We start from the raw sequence: 21763 nt of genomic DNA on the forward strand, positions 1-21763 counted from the left end.
GATACTGAGCAACCCTGAATATAGATGTGCAAGAAATTTCCATCCTTATCATCCATAAATGCTCGTAATGGCTAATGCTCTGGCAGAAAATGCTGAAGGAAAAGGGTAGTAGATGTACTGCATGTAAATGTAGATGTATGGTGTGCTGCTATGAAATATAGCCTGTGGCCAAATGAAGAGGCATGTCTGTATTTATAACTTGTTGTTTGCTATTAATCAATTGTAATTTCCTTGGGAAAAAAAAAGTGCATGTTGTTGCTCACACAGAGGAAGCAGTGCAGTAGGAGGTATACATCTATACTGTATGCTTTTGTGACTTGAATTTCTTTGGAAACCAGAAGCTTATCCTATTCCCGAGTATCTTGTGGGTGGGTCATCCACTGTTTTCAGAAATTTGTCTAGCTTAGTTAACTGATTTTTCTGAATCAAACCATGTACAGAAGATTTAGTGCATATGAGAATCAGACTGTGGCAGGGCAGGGAGAATGAGTCAGCTCCAACCTAAGCTGCCAAAACAAGCTGCTGCTTACAGGACATTCCAGAGATACGGCTGGATGGGATTTTGAGCTCTCCACTTGTTCTCCCTCTGCAGCCCCTTCAGGGCTTTGCTGGGGTTGTGGAGACTGATCCCACTTTGGGAGAGGAGAGGGTCCAATGCAACCCATGCTCGCTCCCAGGAAACTCTACATACTTGCAGTTTTCTCTTTTAATATTTTCATGACTGTTAATGATAAGGCCACAGCAGTGATAGTTTATAAATTATCATTGCTTGACATATGAATTAACTACCCTTGGGTGGAGAAATTCAGGCTACTAAAAGCTTTCTTTCTGCCTTCTTTACTTCTGGAAAGAACAATTTTATTTGGAGCCATGTTAGAATGAGCCTGAAAAAAAGTACTTTCAGTTGGAACCTATCATGGCAAAGAAATGTGTTAGTTTATAAGCCCTGATTGTATAATAACAGCTCCTTTTAAATAATACTTTATATGTTTGTACAAGGAACTATGTGGTATGTTATTCCACATGAACCGTGTTCAAAACTATTAGGAGATTTTTAAGGTTAGTCCGTGGGTACTACTAATGCAATTTCCATTAGCCTTTCCCTGAGTGGGGAGTGCAGCTCTGTTGTCCCTGCACCTGGGCAGAAGTTGGTAGGTTTACTCCTGTGGTCTGGATCAGTCTATTGCTGTGAGAAGGGATTGACTTGGGCTATTTCTCCCTATGTACCAATCTAAGTAAAAATAGGAAAAAAAATATTTCTTTTCAAAGAAGCAAACAAAAATATTTGGGTTTTGTTTGCTTGGGTTTTTTTGCTTGGGTTGTGTGTTTTAGAAAATTATTTCTCAGAGCTATTGATGTCCAAGATCGGGTTTTTTGATATAGCGGAAGACTGAAGAATAGTAACGATACAATGTCATTGTTTCAAAAGTGCCCAAATGTCTGTGAAATCGGATGGAACTTTGTCCCACTGGTGCCCAAGTCATTTTGAAAAAGGGGATGTAACTATTGCAGCAGTTCTTAAAATTTTATGTATAGTCTTACAGTAGGCATGTTTCATTTAGAATTCAAAAGGCAAACACTCCGTTTTCACTTACCAGTGTAGTACTTGCATGTGTAACTATAAATTCAGTTTGACCTAGTGTATGAGTTTCAAAACTGTTGGACCTCTCTATTTAAAATACGCTGACTGATTTTCACAGATCACTGGGAAGCTTCCGCTCTGGTGTTGTGTCAAACCATATTTTAAAGGAACAAATCAAGAAATCCTCAGCAGTGCCTTGCATGAAATACTAATTTGAAGGGCTAAAGCCTTATACCATGATATTCTATAATCCTGTCTCAATGCATTTCCTTGACTAAATAGTCCTCCAGAAGGCTTGTCACTGTTCTGGTTTATAGTGCTCTATAATTGCAAAAGTGTAATCAATAAAATGTCTTAAGCGGTTCCTGAGTGGAGAAAAGGATTCATGGGTGAGGTGTCTAGTACACAGATACATTTTAAGCAATTTACATAGTGAAGAGGAGGAACATTTTCATGAAGTTAAATTCTAAGATGTTACTGATGAATGACTTTCCTATTTCACTAGCTGGCTTCCAGTTAGTCACTTGGGAATTTCCATATTATGAGAAAGACACTTTTGTGATACAGTTGTATTTGTGTCTATTTGTGTAGATTTATATATGAATATTATCTCACTGCATGACTGTCCCTCTGCCCTGCGCAGAGGTGAGGGAAGGGACCGTATATACTCGACATACATGTGCGAGTAGTGAAGAATATTCCTGCCCCAGCATGTGCTCTCACTGTGTGTTTTGGGACTAGAAAACAAGAATGACTTCACACCGAGCTCGTTCTGCTGAGGTTCCAAACTGCTATTGTTATTTCTGTCTCGCTGAGACCCAGCCTGAGGATTCTTGTGGTTTCCATCGTACATGACTGCTGCTGATGCTGGACTGGGTCCCTGGCAGGCACAAATGGCACAAAGAGTACGTACATCCAGTGATAGGTGTTGCTTTTAATTGGTAAACGCTCCACACATTTATTGGTAGGTATTGAATGACAGATATTGCTCTAGGAATCCTAATGTAATTTTTTGGTAAAGTTAAAATGATCTACTTCTAAGAGAAGGGTTTTCTTTCACTGGTAATAGACCTTACTTTGTGCTGCTTTCCTCATAACTCTTGCAAAATGCTTATTGATTTTAGTGGGAGTTTTGCTGAAATGTGGGCTAAGCAGGGAATGTTGCGTGAAGCCCTTTGCTGTCTTTGTCATGGAGTTTAGTCGTAACACAAAGTACCTGAAGCTGTTGTGACTCATCCCATCCTGAGAAAAGAACGACTGGGATGGTGTTTGTCCATCCAAGAAAAACATTGAAAGTATTTCAATAAATAGTCTACAACTTCAAAAGGATGTTTAAAGAAGAGTTGATGACTTTTCCTTGTTTAAGCATGAAAGAGGAGTGGACTCTTTGTTGTCTTTCTTTAGGTTTGTGATTACCATGTGCTAAATTGAGTATTGGCTCCAGTGAAAAACAGGAATATTTCTGAGCTAGCCGCATGTGTGTCTTCTAGGGAAGTAATTATATTTTAAAAAGCTCATTATCCCTGACAATAATACCGCAATTAGCAACCATTAATAAATATTGCATTTTATTTATGTAATGCAGTCCTTCTCTATTGGCAGAAATAAGTTTTCAAAAAAGCTATTTATTATTGCTGTATGGTAGTTCAGTATTGTTAAGTAAAATTTGCTCAGTTATCCATAGTGTGGAATTCGGGACTCATTAGTATGTAATAGGTTGCCAACCCACGTCTCTAACGGACACTGCGTGCTATTTACCTTTCAACACTGGTAGAATTTAAAAGTCCATTTGGAGCATGGCTTGCACGGTTTTTAAGGCTGCTACCTTGCCTGTAGCCAAGGTCAGGCTTGAAGGCCATTCAGCTCGTTCAGATCTTGGCTAGTTTTGGGGAAAAAAGGGGTTCCTGGAGCTAGTGCAGAGCAACCCAGAGCAGGCAGACCTCAGCTTTTTTTTGATGTTTGCGAACCTTTGTATCTCACACAATGTTTATACAGCTTTGCAAGCGCATGCTGTACATTTTAACCCGTTTAGAGTGTCTGACCGTTTCCTTCAGTTGATAGCCAGAGTTTCCAGGAATACTGCCCTTTGCCAATGCCCTGATAATCTGAATGTGAACGAGCGTTTGTTTTCAAAGCCAATATTTAGACACAGAGCTTCTTTTTTGTATGACTCCCCCGCCCCAAGGCCTGTAATGGCTTTGTTTGTACCAGAACTCAGGCCAAACCCTTTGTCCTTGTCCTTCGCTATTGCTCGCTGCTGCTAATCCTCACCTCCGAAACCCCTGCACCGTGCTGCAAGGTGTAGGTGTTTGCAATAAACAAACTCAGCAAGCAGAAGCGTTGTGTTTGCAAGACATTTCCTTGTTTATTTAACTTCTGCAGGACATTAAATAATTCTGCGGTTCTTCACTGTCAGAAATCTGTCACGTATCTGTATGATTTAAAAGTGTGAGTCTAGCCTTCCGCTGTGAGTTACTTGTGTTGAACTTGTGAAATGACGGCTTCAAATGATGAGATGCTCTCGTAGGTAACAGATCAGGGGCTGTCACTTTTCTAAAAAAAAACCCCTAAAAAAATCCAGGTTATGAATTTTGTTCATTTTACCTGCATGGCATCCTTACTTCTTGTAACAGCGTCTGCAGTCGTGTAGCGAGTTCTCAGGCAGTCAAGCAAACAGCTGATTTTTCTTCGGCTGCCATTCATCAGATGATACGGCAACTCCAAATTTTGGAGGGCTGCATCTCCTCCACATGCCTGCGTTACACCCCAGGTGTTTTTTAGGCCCTGCACGATGTGGCAGGGCAGAGCAGGGCTCACGGCTGGCTGTGCCTGCTGACACCCGGCATCTCGCTGCTCCGAAGAAACAGTGAAGGGCAGTTAATTATTGATGTCAAAGCCTTGTTTGTGCCAACAGAGCTATGTCCGTGCCTGCTGATTTTTGCATGAGATCCCTTGTTTCTTGTCAGGACGAGTACTTCTGTGGGAAAGGCAGGAGCTGAAGGGAAGCACGTGTGGCTGGAGGAGTGTGAGCAGGGCGGAGGAGCCGGAGACAGTGAGTATAGCTCTGCCTTTAGGCTTTCTCTTTTTCAAGATAAAGGAACCCAGCGAAAAAGAAACTGTGACATTCACCTTTGAGGCTATGAGAGTAGTACGAGGTGATGCTATTTTAAAATGGCTTTCATGCTGGTCTATAAAAATAAATAAACAAACCCTGCAATCTGAGCCTCTAACAGTGTGGCAAAATAAATTGTTTTCCAGCTCTGATTTATCTGTAGCTGACTTCTGTGTTAATAATGTTTCACCTCCCTGCTTCTCCTCTCTTCAGCTGCACAGTTCAAGGCAGCTGTGCACTGGAACTCCATTTATGAGATTGTACGTGCTAAAAAATGTGCATTTCCAGCACACGCAGTTGTGTATTTCTGAATGGGATTTAGGAAAGGTGATGTCAGGCAGGTATCATCATTCATCCAAAAAAGCAGTTAGTTCCAAAATGGCTTCCTGTCAGTCTTTATTTCTCATGAGTTAAGATTGAAATAGTTTGTTGTCAAGATTAATTAGTTTACATGGTTCTTATGAAGACTAATACAGATTCCCTTTTCCTAACATTTGCTCTCTGTGATAGCTATACATTAATTTTAATGACCATAATGAGCGTGAGCTGCAAAAGAAGGGTTCTGTGATCGTGCAGTGTGAACTGGAGATGTGATGAGCATTCAAGGTGCTCTTAAATTTTGTCCATTTTAGGTGATGTTTTCCATGTGTTGTTTGCTACTAAGGTTGAACTCATGTTTAACTTGCATGATACTAAGTTACAAGTGTTTAATGCATTTTACCTAAACTTTTAAACTTTAATTCAATTTATTTCTTGAACCTCATTAGATAAGATTTTCATGGTGTATTAATTATGTAATGCTCTTCTAAGTGTCTAAATACCTAAATTCAGCACTTTTAAAAATCCTATTAAAAAACACATTTAGTTTCTCCTGTTCCATAGATAAAACCATTTATCCAAGCCTTCATTTTTCTCACCACTAAGACTTTGTAAAGTAGAATTTAAATATTTTCTTTAGTTTTCTATTTTTTGAGTTGCCTGGTAGGAGGATGCAAATGTGGCACATATAAAAGCTCTTTCATTTTAATTCAATTGCTAAATACATTCACTACAGTATAGTTATTAGCTGTTTGGCTTTTATTACCTTCTTTAACAAGCAACTTTTACCAATGAGTCAGAGAATATATAATAATAGTAGAAACTATATCAGTGCCTGTCTCCTGGGTGTGCTTCCAGATCCATGCAAGACACTGTCATTGAGCTGATTGAGAGATTTTAAGGACCATAAAAGGAGATGTCAGAAAAAGCTGCTTTTTTTTTTTTTTTTTTTTTTTTTTTTTTTTTTTTTTAAGATAAAAAACTTCCTGCATGTCTTCTGAAAGTGAGCGCTGAAGAGTTTGCTGTCTCTTTACAGAATAAAAATGCTGCCAGCTTCACTTAGCACTCCCTGGCTGGCAGAAGCAGGTCTTAAATGTCCTCTGCACCCAGCTGGACAATACAGGGGCTATAAGTACTTGCTACTTAGGTCCGCTGACATCAAACATGAACAAAATTATGTCTCCATCAAATGTTTGTTGGAAAATAAGTAGATGATGCGCTCAAAAGTAATTACAAGATATGCTTTTTCCCCCCCCATCAAAGCCTGAGCTTCATTTCAGCCACTGTCTGACAGCAAGAAATGATTGCACTTATACAGCATCATAGTCAGCTGAGACTGTTTTTCACAAACCAGTACACAGATCCCCATCTCCCTGTGGTACTCCTGTATTTACTATATTCATAAATGAAGATACATATTTATTCTTTTAAAGTTACAGAATAGTACAATTTGAATGGAGAAACGTGCTCTCTATTGGCTTTGAGTTGACTGCGTTAGTCTTCATTTTTCAAGGAAAAAAAAAAGCATGAATTTTGTGCCTTTCCTAAAGCATTTCCTTATATGATGATTTCACAGCTGAGTATATACGTTAGTGGACCATCCTCCTCCCAAGATGTGGTAGCAGGAAGGAATAATTGCTAATCGACAGTAAATTTGAGTAAGTACCCAGTGATAAATAGCCCTTTACTGGACTGTATCGGGTCTCTTCACAACCTCCTTGGCAAAACAGTATTGCAGTTTGGGGGAGTAAGTGGTGCTTGGGGGTTAGCTGGGGTTGCTTTTCTGGTAATAATGTATACCTTTCCTGTTTGCTGTTCCCACCTTCCCTTATTAAGGTAGATCAACATATGATACAGTGAATCCCAATAATAATTCGTAGTTGTATAGTGGTTTTACTTTTCTGCCCTGAACCTGTGCAGTTGTCAAGCACATGGCATATCACTGATGGCATTTGTGAGGTGTCATTGGTAATAAGTGAAGGCACAGCAACTCCATGGTTATAGCAATGTGGCTGCTTCTGGTCAGTTGTCCAAGATAAAATACTATTCTTTGATCCCATAAGAAAGTCTCTGAAGAATAAAATGTCCTTTGTATTGTTTCACACGGTGTTGGAATTCAAAAATTTGATTTTTGAACAGTTTAGAAGGGGTTATTCCAAAGGTTGCTGAGTTCACACAGCGTTTTTCATTGGTTTCAACAGGTTATGGATCCTCTTAAATCGAACCACAATGACATACACAACCTTGAAAGGTTTCTGTAAATTATAGCATTGTAGGGAGGAAACACTCTTACTGTGGGGTTTTAGATCTGATTTATTTACCTTCTCAGGAGACTCAGGTAAGTAGAATGACTTTCATCTGCTGAGTCAAACAAGAAATACCCCAAACTTTGAATTGTTCTGCTCTTTGGCTACTTCTGATAATCACAGCACGTATTTTGAACTTGTCTAGGGCTCATACCTCTTGTCTGATAAACTTTATCTGTTGTGAAATGATGATTTGGGACAGATTTCATTCTATTGAAAGTTTTGGGCTGAGTCCACTTGTGAGCCACTGCTCTATGTAGCACGGCTACGGTCATACTTCTGATGAGCTTCATAATGCTGAATTTGATCACGGGTGTGATGTCCTCTCCTGGCTTCAGCAGTAGTGATGGAGCAAGTGTCTCTCCTCTTGTCTTCAGCTGCCTCCTCTGACCTTCTGCGCGGACTCTGCACCCGGCCAGCTCCAGACATCGCACCAGCAGCTATCGGCATTTTGAAGTGGGGGCTGACTCCTTGTGGGCTGCAGAATTGGCTTTTATCCTGCTGCGCTGGTTCTTTTAAACAGCATTGGCTACTGTCCTTAATGGCCCATCGGGGGCCTTTCTGTGTTGACGCGTAGTCTGGAACAATTAGTTTGTCCCTAGCAGGGAATCGCTGCTGAGAGAAGCCAGCATCATCATGTCAGGTTTCCAGGAAGAAGCTTTCAGAAGCTGTGATTGCTGTTAAAGTCGCTGCCTCTGGCTCCTCTCCAGGTTGGCTTGGCTTAGGCCCTTGACCTCTGGCTTAGCTTTCTTGGTTGTAAAAGGGAAGGAGTAATACCTGGCTTACTTGACTTCTGTGTCATGATCTGGGCTTTATTATTTGGTAGTCTAATAGAAAACATTGTCAGACTGATGAATTTTGCAACACATTACAAGAAATAAGCCTCCTGCTGAAGTTTTTTATACTTTTTATTGAAATGTGATGAGAAATAACAACTGTGCCTCTTGTCATACTATTTTATATGTAGATAAAATTCTTAATTTTCATATGAAATCCATCAGCTTGCAAATGATAATAAAGAATAGTCTAGGTCTTTGTTCCTGCCCTGGATAAAATCTGAGGTGAGCTTTGGCTGGGAAGAAGGAAACATTTTTCTCTACCTACTGAACCCCTAGTTAACACATGCTACAAAACCAGCAAAATGGGATTTACCCTTTTTGGAGATGGCCACATGGCCCTTACCTGGCCCTTGGTGACCTTTCCTGTGCTGCATACAACAACAGTTCTTTTGCCTTCTATACCCGATACTTCATCTAAACCATCTTGGTTTTCATTTTGATGGTTCTGTGTCCCTTTAGGAAAAAAGTATCAAAAGTATGGTGAATAATTTAGTTCCAAATATTTTATGGAATATAAAATATGTTTCTATAATGCAGACCTATTTTAGAACACTTATTAACATTTTATGTAGTGTACAATGTAAGAAAGTAATGGTCTGATTATTTATGTGGCAAGACGTCCCTAAAAATTTTCATATCCATGCTGACTATTTTAATAACATACTAAAAAATGCTATAATCTTCTCATGCTAATGCTTTTCTTGGCAACAGTCCTCAATTATATTGATACTACAGTTTACTTTAACATCTTCATGAAATCTATTTTTTTTAAGATTTTAAGCACGTAATTTTAATGCAATTAAAAGACAACATAAAAAATCATATACAATTTTTTTAACACCCACTCTCTCAACAATGAGCACTGTAGTAACATAACTGCAAATGACAAGGACATGCCGTAGATATTGCTGCATATGCTAATACCGCGAAGAAGCATAGTTATCCAATGAGATGAATAAATTCAGGATCAGGCCCATTTTAAGCATGTATTGTGTTCAGGGCATTTTCACTAGAGGCAATATCAGATAATATAAAAGGTAGCCTTTTCACCAACCTGGGCTGCTGGTCACATTATATTGTGAAAAGATCACGTGAACTTTTAAAAAGTCTTTCTCAAGCATTTTCAACAATTTGGAAGTTATGTTATGATGAACATCTTTCTCCAGGCAGCAATGGGCATTTTTGTGTATTTTATTCATAGCTGGATAAGCACCTTCCATCTGTCCAGAGGAGATAGGTACAGATGGTTTGTTTGAAAGTCTGAGCATATTAGTCATGAGAAAAGCCACCTGTTAAACTGTGGAAATATGTTTCAGGTTGCCCTTAAAAATGCAGAAAGTTAGTTTTTGTGGAGGTGAATTTGTTTGACAGTAAGCAAATGAATAAATAAATGAAATAATACCAGTATAACCCTTCCTGAAATTTAGTAGGTACTGATAGATGACAATGAAATGATTTTGAAATGTTTTGAAAAAGATTCCTTTAAGCTCCAGCTTTAAACAGTAAAATGAGGAAAACTTTCTTTATTGTGGGGGAAAAAAAGGAAACAGCTATTAAGTAGTGTTGTCAAATTAAATAGATGCTAGATTAGTTTTCAGTAATCAACCTGTAAATCTAAGCCAAAAGATGAGCTATGATGTTGTTTTCATTAATGTGTATCAGTGAAAACTGAAGCAGTTTTATATTACTGATAAAGGCAAAGTAAATCAGACACCTACACCTAAATTAGCTATGAAAGGTATCTCCTTTTGCACTGTCAGAATGAGTTGCCTATGAATACAGCAATGTTATTGATTGGCCTTGCCCCTTTTGCCTTTGGTTTCACCCTACTTGTAAGCAGGATTTGGCAGGACGTACATTTAGTTTAGGAAGGACGTAGACCTAAAATGAGGAAAAAAGAGGTAACGGAGAACTGTTACCGCCCAGCTGACCGCAGTGGAGCACCTGGCGGACATGTGTCACTTCTCTAATCTGCAAGAACAGGAGTAAAAATCCTGCCACAAGGCTGGTGTCACTGGGAGGGGATGGCCAGGGCTAATTACCAACGGGAGTAAGGGGCAAGAGAATCCCAGACCATACTGCAGATGTAGTGCTGGGTACGGACTCTCACTCGAGTTCTCCTGCCCTGGTCATCCGTACAGAGCAGCGAGCTAGCGCGGGGTACAAGGGAGCTGTAATTCTGGTGGAAAACGACTTTCCCACCTGAGCACAGTCAGGGCCATCGGTTTTATCTGTCACTGTCAGGAAATCTGGTGATGGGACTGACAAATGGATACGGGAGGGGGAAACAGTTTTCTTTGCTTCTCTCATGCCCCCCACGTGGTTTTAGAAATGTCTCTTAGAAATAGGATGGCAGCACAAATTATCCACGTGTCTGAAAGGGGCTCACCACCAATCTTAATGACATTGTAATCTCCGAGGCGGGAAGCCTGCCTTTGGTGGGAGCGAGCATGCTGCACAGTGCGAGGGGATGCTCGTCCCTGCCTGGAGCCCTGGACAAGGAGCAGAAGCAAGAATAACAGCCAGACTCCTCTTTTGTAGCCCTCAACTGCAGCTTTTTTCATGCTTTCTTTTGCCTAGATGTGTTACATTAAATGCTGATTGGTGCCGTGCACCAATTAGAAAGCAAAGAGCAGAAGTCTAGTTCCTGCAAAAACTAATTTTGCGCATGGATAATTACCATCATACTGGATTTACTCTCCTTAGAGCAATTAGTCAGCCTGCATAGAAAAAATAAAAATCAAAGACCGTCTCGCAATTTCTATGCCCGTATATAAGCAAGTCGAATTAACTGCAGACAGGAGTTTTAGTGTCTGATTCAAATAACTTTTAAAATTTAATGAACTTGCATCTGTGCCACCCATGTGCTTAAGCACTTGTCCCTTACACCAATTATTTTTGTCTTCAAAGTCCCATCAGAAACACATCATCATGCAGGAGTGGTATTTCTGCACAACCTCAATCTTAAGCAATCTTTGTTTAACTGCTGATCTTAGGGAGACTTACCCACACTTCTGGAGATGACGCTGTTTAATACTGAACTAGTTAGGATTGCAGAGTGCATCTTTTTTTCTCTTTAGGCTGTTATGTTGTGTGTAGTTCTATCATACTTTATACTGGGTTTTTGGATGAAAGTCTGATCCTGACATAATGTCAGACTGTGCTTATTGTAAACAAATGCATAACTTCACTTATAGTGATAAGAGTGTGTAACTGAGTTCCTAATACTGGTCATCATCAAAAAGAAGTGCCAATTCAAGAAGTATTTAAATGAGAAAGGTAGAAGGAGAAATATTGAATTTAATCTGGTTTAAAAATGTTAAAGGCAGGAAAGGGAGTTAGTATGAAATATTGGTTGGTCTAAATACGATAGATCTTATTCTTAGGATAAACAGCTAATTCTCTGAATGGGGGGCACGAAACTAGTCATAGCTATCTTAGCATGAACTATAGTAGCTGTACAAGAACTAAATAAGAACCCATTTCCATGCTTATAAATTTAGTAAATTTTGCAAGGTTTTGCTTCATGTGGAAATACGTGAACATCTCTGTGTGACTTACACATGCACTCAATAAAGTAGCCATAGTGACCATGGCAGCAAAGAGAGGATTTCTGCAGGATGCACTGTGTTCGGCGTTCTTTAAGATAGATCTTTGTGTAGTGATTCAAGGTTCTACTGGTGTTAGAGTAATGAAACTACAGTCCTGTGAGTTGTCAATTACTTCAAATGTATCTATGGGGGAAAATTTGAAGTTATAACATTATGGGAAGTGATTTTCTTTTGCTTTTCCTAGTAACGTTCAAATGAAATCTGAAACTCCACAGATTATGTAGAACACCTTAGGAAAGGCCCATGTAAATTTTGGCAGCTGTAAGTGTAGACACCTTGGGTAACTTGGAACAGTCTATGTGCAAATTTAATACAATTTTAGAAAAGTATCATGTTGGTATCATGTTGGCTATCATTTTGTGAACTTCACCTAAGGGTTTTCCCTCCATTTCAAATACAACATTCTGATTTCTGTAGCTTTACAATAAATTAGCACAGATTCAATCAGATTAACTTCACAGCCATTCAGTGATCCTGGTAGTTTTTGCAGTGGTTTTAATATAATTCTTTTACACTGGAATCTGGCAGTATAAATTTCTCTTGTCAATTAGCGTCCAATTGGCTGCTTTACTTACTAGTAAATTGATGGTATTTTTCCCCTTTATTTCAACCGTGATGTTGACCATAAAGAAAAGCCCAAATCAATGCTTTGAAACTACTCTGAAGTGCTCAGTGTATATTTGGTGCATTTGTTCAGCAGGAGACCCCTTTTTGTGGGCTTTTATTAGATGTCCTAATAACTAATAAGTGTTTTGCCAGAAGAATTCACGTAAACACCAGCAGCAGAAAATGAGCTTGGTGGGGCGATGTATGATCTCTGGTGAAACACTGGAAAGCTTTAAATGTTTAAAAGTGTGCATCAGTTTAAAAACAATGGTTATGAGTTAATTAGATAACATTACCTTTGCCTCACTTAAGTTCCAGAATAAGTCCTAAATAGCAAAACTGTAGATTTCAAACAAATGTGAGCTCACATCTCCAACAGGTAACGTCCAATCCTGGTATGTATTCTCTGGCTTCATAGAAATGTCATATTTTTCATCTGTATTTTGTTTTTATTGGAACCCGTACAGTTTCAGTTTGGTAGCTCCATAAGGGGGCTTGATTGATTTTTATGCTAATCCTAAATGAAAGACAGCTGTTGTACCCACCGGCTTCAATAAAGCTAATCCAACACATAAAAGTCTTGTAAACAGCCAGATAATTACCTTGCGATTTAGAAGGGATTTCATCTTGTAAGGTGCTTATAGCCCTGAATTTTTCTTTTTTTTTAGGTTAACGAACACCTTCGGACCGGTGTTAGTGGGGATATGCCCCGCTGTCGACGCCGCTGCAGCGAGGGGTGGAATGGGGGTCCTGCCCCATTTCACGTTGCTGATGAAGGAAGGAGTTACGCGCCGCCTGAGCGATGTGACGGGACGGCTTCTGTAACCCGGGCTCTTCCAAAGGAGGAGTTTCCCGACGGGATCGGAGGCAAGTATCCCATCGCTTTAGGTTCACAGCTGCCGGCTGGCATTGCCAACGAAGGACTGCGTTTCTGTACAGATTGTGGCGTTCCCCCTCTGCCCAGCTTTCCCCTTTGGCATTACGGCTGAGACGGTCGGCAGGGCATGGCCCGGGGGATGGCCGCGGCTCAGCCCGGCCAACGCCGAGCGAGCGAGCCCGTAACGGGGGGAGGTATTTATAGTGGCGCTCTAAATTTGATTTGTTCGCATGAACATTGTATAGAACGGTGGTGGTTCTTTTATTAAATGCTCGTAGCCTTAGGGGACAGTTTATACAACATTATTGCACCTTATAGTAATAAGTCGATCCTAATCACTTTCAAATGACGAATAGCAGGGGTTTTTGCATATCCAGAAAAAAACATTATGCTGTTCATCCACCAACTAATTATCACTATTTATATCTTTACAAGACGTGCCGGTGTATATCCGCACACGGTCCTTTTCACTCCATCTAAATAAGTATGGATTCATGTGAGCACATATTAACTGCCAAACACAATGCTGAACGCAGAATTAGTTTCTTCATTTAATACATGCAACAGAATTAAATTAAACCTCAACATAAGCAGAGCAGACTTTAGTTATTAATCCTCCCATAAGCAACTATAATTATTTTTGCCAGCACTAATTTCATTTGCATATGTATTGTTAAATTGCAAATCACAGTGAACCAAGAAGAGTTTTTGTATGTTTAGCTGAATTAAGCAGTGCTGCTTAAGCACATTGACTATGGTAGCTAAAGTGCTAATTTAAAGGGGGGAAAATAGCAGCAATGCACTTACATAAAAAGGCAAATGAATAACTTTGAGTGTTTTCTGATCTCTCCGTTGTTTGCAAGAAGTTTCCCAGGAGAGATTCTTGTCCTACACATGTCATGAACTACTGATTTCGACAGTAAAGATCACAAGGTGGCCTGGCTGAATGAACACAGCTCAGTATGTGTGTTTAAAACCAGGAAAAATAATCACAAAGCATTTGTGATTTCACCCCTCTCCCCGAAGTTCAGCAATACCAATGAACGTTTCAGACAGTTTTCTGGAGAGGACCAAGGAGTTAAGTTAACATTAGTCTGCATGAACACAGATTTGGGGATTCTTATTGCAGAAATAGCTTATAATAACGCCACTTGTTTTACAAATGCGAGTAGCTGGAATCAATAAGGAGATACTGAATTTGAAAATCTGCAGAGTAAACGAAACAGTTCAGTTTTGTTCATTTGCTGTGCTCTTGTTTGGCGAAAGCCTGTGGTTCAGCATGCCCATGGAGGTTCACTTGCTGCCATCAGGTCTCAGGATTCAAACAGCACGTGGAAACCACCCTGGCAAAAATGCCCCCCAGAAGCGGCTCATTAGTGTTGCTTGTCAGGGTGTTATTGTACGTGCCTTTTACAGGGGCTTCAAAAGGCTGTGATGGAATGATTTCTCTCCAAATCTGTTTTGTATTATTAGAACTAAAAAATAATTGTCAGAATTGTTAAAGGCTTCCCTGAAGCACGATCTGTTCTTTTGTAAACTTCAGGTGTGGTATCTGTAAGAGGTATAAATGAACAGCACGTACGTTTGCTCAGCTGAGCCACATTTTACCTGTTGTTCAATTTATTTGTTAGCTTCTGCTCAAGTACCTTCTAGTGAAGAAAAGGTGGAAGAAGCTTCAGTGCAGAATGGCAGGAAAATATTCTTGGTTAGTTTTCAGCAATGCAGTAATTACTTTTGTGGCATTTCAAAGGTGGCATTTCTTTTGTTAGGGGAAGGCCAGGTGTTGAGTAAGACTGTGAAACAGGGTTCATTTCTGCACCAGATGAATAATGTTACCAGTTTACTTTGACACCAGGTAGCGTGTTATTTCTAGATGTAACTTGTAAGTACCAGTGTTGGAAACTCATTGCAACTCATTTTGGATACTTAAGTGGCCCTTGTGATTTCACCAAAAAAAGACGTGGTATAAAGTTACAAATATAGAGGGCAGTTTGCGGGCTAGCTTAAAACCAGAACTCCAAACAGGCTAATTTAATTTTCATTTCACAGAGTTTTATTAAAAGAAGAAGTGGCTGCAGAAAGGGTTTTCCAATTTTAATGGAAATTAGTAGTGTATTTTTTTCTGTGAAGATATAATTAAGTTCTTGGTTTATCAAAGTAGTGACCTGACTTCTCAAGTTTTTTCCTGAGAGCTTTATTTTTAAAGCATTGAAGAATTTAACAGACTTTCAATTACTGTTCTTCAGAATACGCACTTTGGAAGGTTCAGAGCTGGAATTTATGACACCAATTCAATCCTGGTAGTTTTTGATCATAGAATAAAATAAAATTAATTCATCATAATATTTGTTAGACGTGCCTTGGGCTGTACAAGACTTTAGGAGTGCTGGTTTTATTTTTCATTTGCTCTTCAGTTGCAGACGGAAAATAAGTTTTATAGGACTTTGCCTCATATCATGTGTGCTTGGTGTTCTGCCCTGATATAGAACACATGACCGTTGGACAATAGACATGAGCAAAATTTTCATTTGGGCTAGTGGATGGGACACAGGCTTCTATTACAATTTTTTAGAAAACTCCATTCTGTGTCTCTTTGCTTTCTATTGCAAATTATTGTTATGGACTTGACTGACACAGTGTGTCTCTTTTTTTTTTTTTTTTTTCATTCTTTTTTTTTTGTTGGCAATAATTATTGTAAGCCAAAAAATGAAGTATGGATGTAGGTAAACTCAGATGGTTCTTCCTTTCCCTCTTTTTTCACGACTTAGTTTAGGATGTTAAAATTGTCACTACCAGGTGCATGTTTACAGGCTGTTGGATGGGACAACACAGGCTTTGAGTTTTCCTTATGTTGTGGTAGGAGAAGCAATTTTCATAATTTTGGGGGGGGGGTTGCCTAGAGAATTACAGTGTGACGGATGATAAAGGAACATTCAAGAAGAAGGTGGGTTGACTGGTGTCTGTTTACCTTTGCCTAGCAGCAGTGCAGGCTGGACTGTACCACAAATAGTTGGGTATTGTTTCATTTCCACTGCTCTGCTTAGAAGAAAGAGAAACTTCTCCTTTTCTCCTTCACTCCGCCTGCATCCTTTTCTGTTCAGACACGCATATGTATGAGCACACTTTCCTGGCAGTGAGGTATTTGTGATGGAGAGCTGCCTGGGATCATTTGAGGAGTACTTGCCATACGCAAGCAAAAGTAACAGTCTCTCCAGAAGTGTGAGAACTGGGGTTTTTCCTCCCTTTCAATGGACCTCTGAGACTCATATGGATGCTTCTTCACTTTCTCCTGATGATCCTTATTTTGACAATCAATTTTAGCACTTAGCTCAGTTTGCTTAGCTCAATGACTACCTAGGGTAGCTCTGAGGATAAAAAATCGTCCTGTGCTGAAAAGAAGATATGACTTGGGTTTACTGTTGCAACACTGCTCCCAAAACCTCTGCAAAGCACCCATTTAGCACTGTGACACTGAGACACTTTGACCTTAAAAAATTATGAAAATATGCATGTTAATAAGGGAGAAGTTGCCAAGAAATGGGGAGGAGAACTAGGAAGCAGCAGTATCTCAAAGCCACAGCTGGGAGTTTCACACAGCTTTTTTCTTGCTCAATAGGCAGGGTGAAATAAATTGGTTTTATTAATGGAAATCTCTTTCTTCAATAAGAAAGCTCAGAGGGCAGAGGACAAAAAAGGAATGGTCAACATAATTTCTTAATGCATAGCATTTTAAACTCATTCATTTTTACAAAGAACAAAATGAAGTAACATTTAGTGCTGCTGAAATAGAGTCAAGTTGGAAATAAGTTTTGTCCTCAAAGAGCTTGGTTTGTTTAGTCGCAAATGATCCACCTGTTTTGTGTTTAAATTTGAGCTCTTCTTCAGCACTGTATAACTTTCTATGTGAAATATTGAACTCTTTTCTAGGTTATTTCTGAGCAAAATCCACTTTTTCAGTTTCTTTAGTTAGCTTTCCTTAAGTTACTGAAAATATTTATGTGGTTTTTCTTTCCTTCTTCCTCAAAAAAAAAAATAATGTTGCAAGTGAGAAAAGAACACAATTTAATTTTTAATGCAAAGGGTATAAAGTGCACCCTTGTCATATTTGCACTTTCTGTAAAGTACTGTATATCAGATTGACCTTGGGCTAGAATAGAAAATGCAGAGCAATTATTAACAACATGGGCATCAATGTAAACTTTCATAAAGAAATAGAAAAGAAGGAAAATAAAGAACTTGGCTTAGTAGGGCTTTATAACTAGATATTTCAGAACGATGCTCTGTAGCTCTACAGGTAAAAAGTCAGAACAGACATCTCATTCATGATTTTTCTATAAAGCATGGAAAATGTGTGAAATTACATATGTCAGGTGTCACCTGTGTGTGTGTGTATGTGTGTACATGTACCATCTGTTTTAGGGTGTGAGACCTGGAATTTGCCCTTTTGATAGCATTTTACTCTGAAAATATCTGGAAGGCATTGCTAGCTTTTTCATCCCTATACGTAGGGACTACAAATACATGAAAAAAGAAGTCACAAAAAAAGCAGAGTTCATTTAAACTTGAATATGCGATTGACTTCTAGTTTGCTTTGTTGTGTGATGAGCAGTGAAATGTAAAAACGAGCATAGAGATGATGCAAGAAAGTTTCCAAAACTCCCTATTCTTTTCAAGAAGTATCAAAGTGGAGGTAATTTGCATGGGGGTGGGAAAGGCCCCCTTACCCTGGGAGGAAACATTTTAACGAAGGACCAGCAAAGAGCTGCTGGAGGTGCTGGTATTAGGAAGGTAGGAGCAGATTTGATGGGTCAGACTGAAGCCGTGCACCTCCTTGGCCCAGTGGCCAGCACTTGTCCTGGGCAGTGGGGAAGCACCCGGCACTGCTTTCAAGTGTACTCTCTCCGGCTGCAGACATTTGGTTCTGAATTCGTGTGGGCTGAGGATTTCAGGCTTCTTTTTAGTTTCTAATAGTGATTTCCCCTAGCTCCGTCAGCAGCTCTGCTGCAGCCTGCTCAGGAGGAGAAGGGTAAAGGATTGCCATTAAAAATATATTGGATTGCAAGAAGGTATGAGAGTTGTCATGGGGACACGGAGGTTTATGAAAAACTGCAGCTATGAGCAGAATCTCCTTAGACTCCATCGCTCCCGAGGCACTGGGCTGATGATGGTATCTATCAGGCCTTTAAGGGATTAAGGAGCAGGAATGGGCAGTAGCTGTCCTTGCTCTGCTTCCTCACATCTCAAATTAGCTGTGCTGTGCACATCACAACTTTTCTGTTATTTTTTTTGGTGGATAAGTACAATAGTGTGCTCACCTCCTCTAGCATTAACTCTGTGAGAAAGGAAACAAATGGGCCAGGAATTGGGTCAGGTGCACCAGGGCAACTTTGAATTTTCTGACTTCCCCCCCCGCCCCACTTTCTGTGCCAAGAAGAAATAATATAAATGAAAACTAAGACTTGCAGGTACCTGGAAGATGGGGTTGACCTAGATATTCCAGAGTAACCATAACTGGGATATTTTACATGTAAGTTAACAAAAATATGGCAATACAGAAATCTAGCCTAATTGGCAATCTAGCTGGTGATACAGGAAGCTTGCAGAGGGACTCAGGTTTAGGTGGCACAAAGTGAAACCCCACTACAGATACAGTGCGGCAGAGAGATTTGTCGAATTCAGCATAGCTGAACTTAATTTCTGTGTGGTTTCTGCCTAAAAAAAAATAAATCTACTTTTTGCTCCAACTATCTCCTTCCGTCTCCACAGCGGGAGAACTACAAGAGGAGGAGTAACCCTTAGGGCCATCTCTTTCCAATACTAGAAATACTCACGTCCCTTCATTGAAACGAACAGAAAGAAACTGGTAGACCTCCTGGTCCAGGGATTTGCAGAGATCCCTGGAGATTGGGGCTGTTCCTCCTGAAAATTCCCCTCCCACAGGACTTCTGGTGTTCCCAGCCCAACTCCTTTCTCTCCCAGTATATCCTGGACGTTCTCCAATGGCCTGTTTCCTCTAGTCATTGTTCCCAATTTGATTTATCTTCAACTCTGTGGGCACAGTAGTTCAGTACAAATATCCAATAATTCTTCCTTTTACCTGCAGAATCAGCAGATGGGAACGGCTCAGCCCTGGCGCGAGGAGAGCAGCATCTGGAATCTTCCTCTGGGTAGACCAGGAGTGTAAGTATGATCCCAGCAAGGATGGCAAGCCGTTGCTAAATAAGCTCATCTACTACTTCACGGTAGGGTTTGCAGTAGTGTTTGAAATAATCGTCGTTGGTATTTGTTTCAGTGTCAGTATGGTGGTAGGTAACTTTGAGTGCTTTGTTTTAGCTCTGGCAAGGCACATATGAATGTAATTTTTCACTGGTCATTTTCTGCTCGAATTGTGTTACCTGAATTCCCTTGTATGCTCTGGGATGACAATACTGCTGTCGGTATCTCCAGGATGTGTGTTTGAGCAATATTCTTCTAAGAATCTCAAACAAGAAATGAAGTAATACAATAATGCTGAGGTTAAACCTCTGTTTCTTCTCACTATCCACTGCTACTGTAATTAAGGTAATGGAGCAAGAATCCATTAGTAGAAACATTTGTATTTATGTATCAGTCCAGTTCTACCCTGCTGGTTCAAAGTCCACCATGGGGTGACTTTGGATTTGCTTTCAGCAGAAACTGATGTGCTAACGCACCGGGAAGCGTGCAAAGCTCAACGCTAATGATCGGCGTGAGGCTGCCTGCCTTGGTCGGGCACATCGTACTGGGAGCGCGGAGCAGATGCCCCAGGTGATGCATGTGGCCAAGGGTTCGGCTAATCACCAGCACATGTTCCCTCTGGAAAAAACAGGTGGTACCGAAGCCTACCTTTGCCGGATACTTTCTTTTGGGAACGGCCCTGGAGGCAAAATGTGCATCTGCTGGACGGGTCTGTCTGCACCAGCACCTTGCTGTCCTCCCCAGAACCAGCTCGTTTCTCCAGGGATTTGCCGCTGCAGCCTGCTCTGCACCGATAGCTTTCACTGCCGACTCCGCAGTCTGTTCTGACTTTCTGCCTTCTCTAGAACTTTCCCACCGGTTCCCACAGTGTCAGAAATCAGTGGAGCCCTAACTAAAACTTTTGAAAGCTAAAGTGATAGCGAGTGCCTCTCCCACCCCAGAATGAGTTGCTTTTGAAGTTTAACTGGACTTCTGCTGCTCTTCTAAGAGGCCTTGTTTTTATGTGTGAATCACAATATACTGTAGGAATGAGTTGTTATTTTGTGTTGTTTACTACACCGGTACTCCACAACATTAAATGGACAGCTTTTCTGTCACCTTTATCAACCATTTTTAGAATTGAACTTGCTTATGCATGTCGCCTGATGTGCAAATAAAAAAGGACAAAATTCTGCTACTTTGAGCTGAATACAGAAATGATTCATTTTTCATCTGGGAACTGCAGCACCAACTGCTTTGTCTAGAGAACTCAGCTGTCTTACTAAGGCTGGTTGTACTGGATGTCAGGTAGCTCTTCTGTGTTATTTCTAGGTGCAAGAATAATACTTGTTAATTTTTTGCTGTTACAAAACCAGGTACCAAATAAGACTGCATGCCCAATTTTGAACACGCTCCTTTATTCCTCTCCCCTGTTCAAGACAATATGTGCTCCTTAAATCCGGCACACTGCCTTTCCAGCCAGTAAATCCACAGCCGATTGCCTCCGCTGGAGTGTTTCAGCTCATCTCGTCTTTGCTGTGAGCTGCCGCACGGCTCTGTGCTGGCCTGGCAGCGTGCAGCGAGCCCACCGGTGAGCCTGCAGCATCACCTTCTTTCCTGGGGAGTCTCAGAGAAGGACGTTTTTACCCTTTTCACTTTTGCAAGGAATAGTAATTTTTCATCTTTGCTTTATGCAGCAGGAAATTTTGTAAGACTGAAGGTGTCCTCAGCCTCATTGCAGAAACTAGCTGTCCCAGTCTGTAGTACACCAGTTGAATAAAGTGCACATTTCACGTGCTGCTGTTCCGGTGACTATAATCCTTTCTTTCTGGATTTCCAATCAAGATGATGTGGTTTAGGTGCATTTATTTCTTGTTGGGTATAATACTGAAATATGAGATAAATGTATTGAATGTGTATAGTCTTTGAATATCTGGTCAATGAGTTGCATGATCTGTGCGTGAATCTGTTTTGAAGTATTGGTAAATAATGCAAATTTCAGTGGAACAAAGGGAGGTACGTGCAGTTTTATTTCTACTATGTAGTTGCAGTATACTTTTTTTCTCTGAAGCTGAGACACCACCTCAGGACCATCTCCTGCAGATGTCACTTCAGCATATGCCTAAACCCATAGTCTTCTCTGGAAATAATACACATCTTTTCAGTTAAGAATATATTTAAGCATATCTTCAAGTGTATCCTTTGAATCAGGGCCTTGAAGATTAGCACTTTTAAAGGGGAAAACCACTGGTACTTGTTCTAGGAGAGAAGCATTAAAAATAGGAGTGTAGGTTGGATATCAAAGAGTTGTGCCATT

At 40.2% G+C, this 21763-nt stretch overlaps 1 long non-coding RNA gene across 1 annotated transcript; it reads left to right on the forward strand.

Annotated features, from left to right (window-relative positions):
• The first annotated feature begins 4499 nt into the window (after positions 1–4499).
• On the forward strand, positions 4500–13235 carry LOC126049715 (uncharacterized). Its single transcript, XR_007509295.1, has 4 exons — positions 4500–4634; positions 6589–6670; positions 7214–7350; positions 13043–13235. It is a non-coding gene; the product is annotated as an uncharacterized LOC126049715 (long non-coding RNA).
• Positions 13236–21763: the final 8528 nt, after the last annotated feature.

Source organism: Accipiter gentilis, chromosome 23, assembly GCF_929443795.1.
Source record: "Accipiter gentilis chromosome 23, bAccGen1.1, whole genome shotgun sequence".
NCBI lineage: Eukaryota > Metazoa > Chordata > Aves > Accipitriformes > Accipitridae > Astur > Astur gentilis.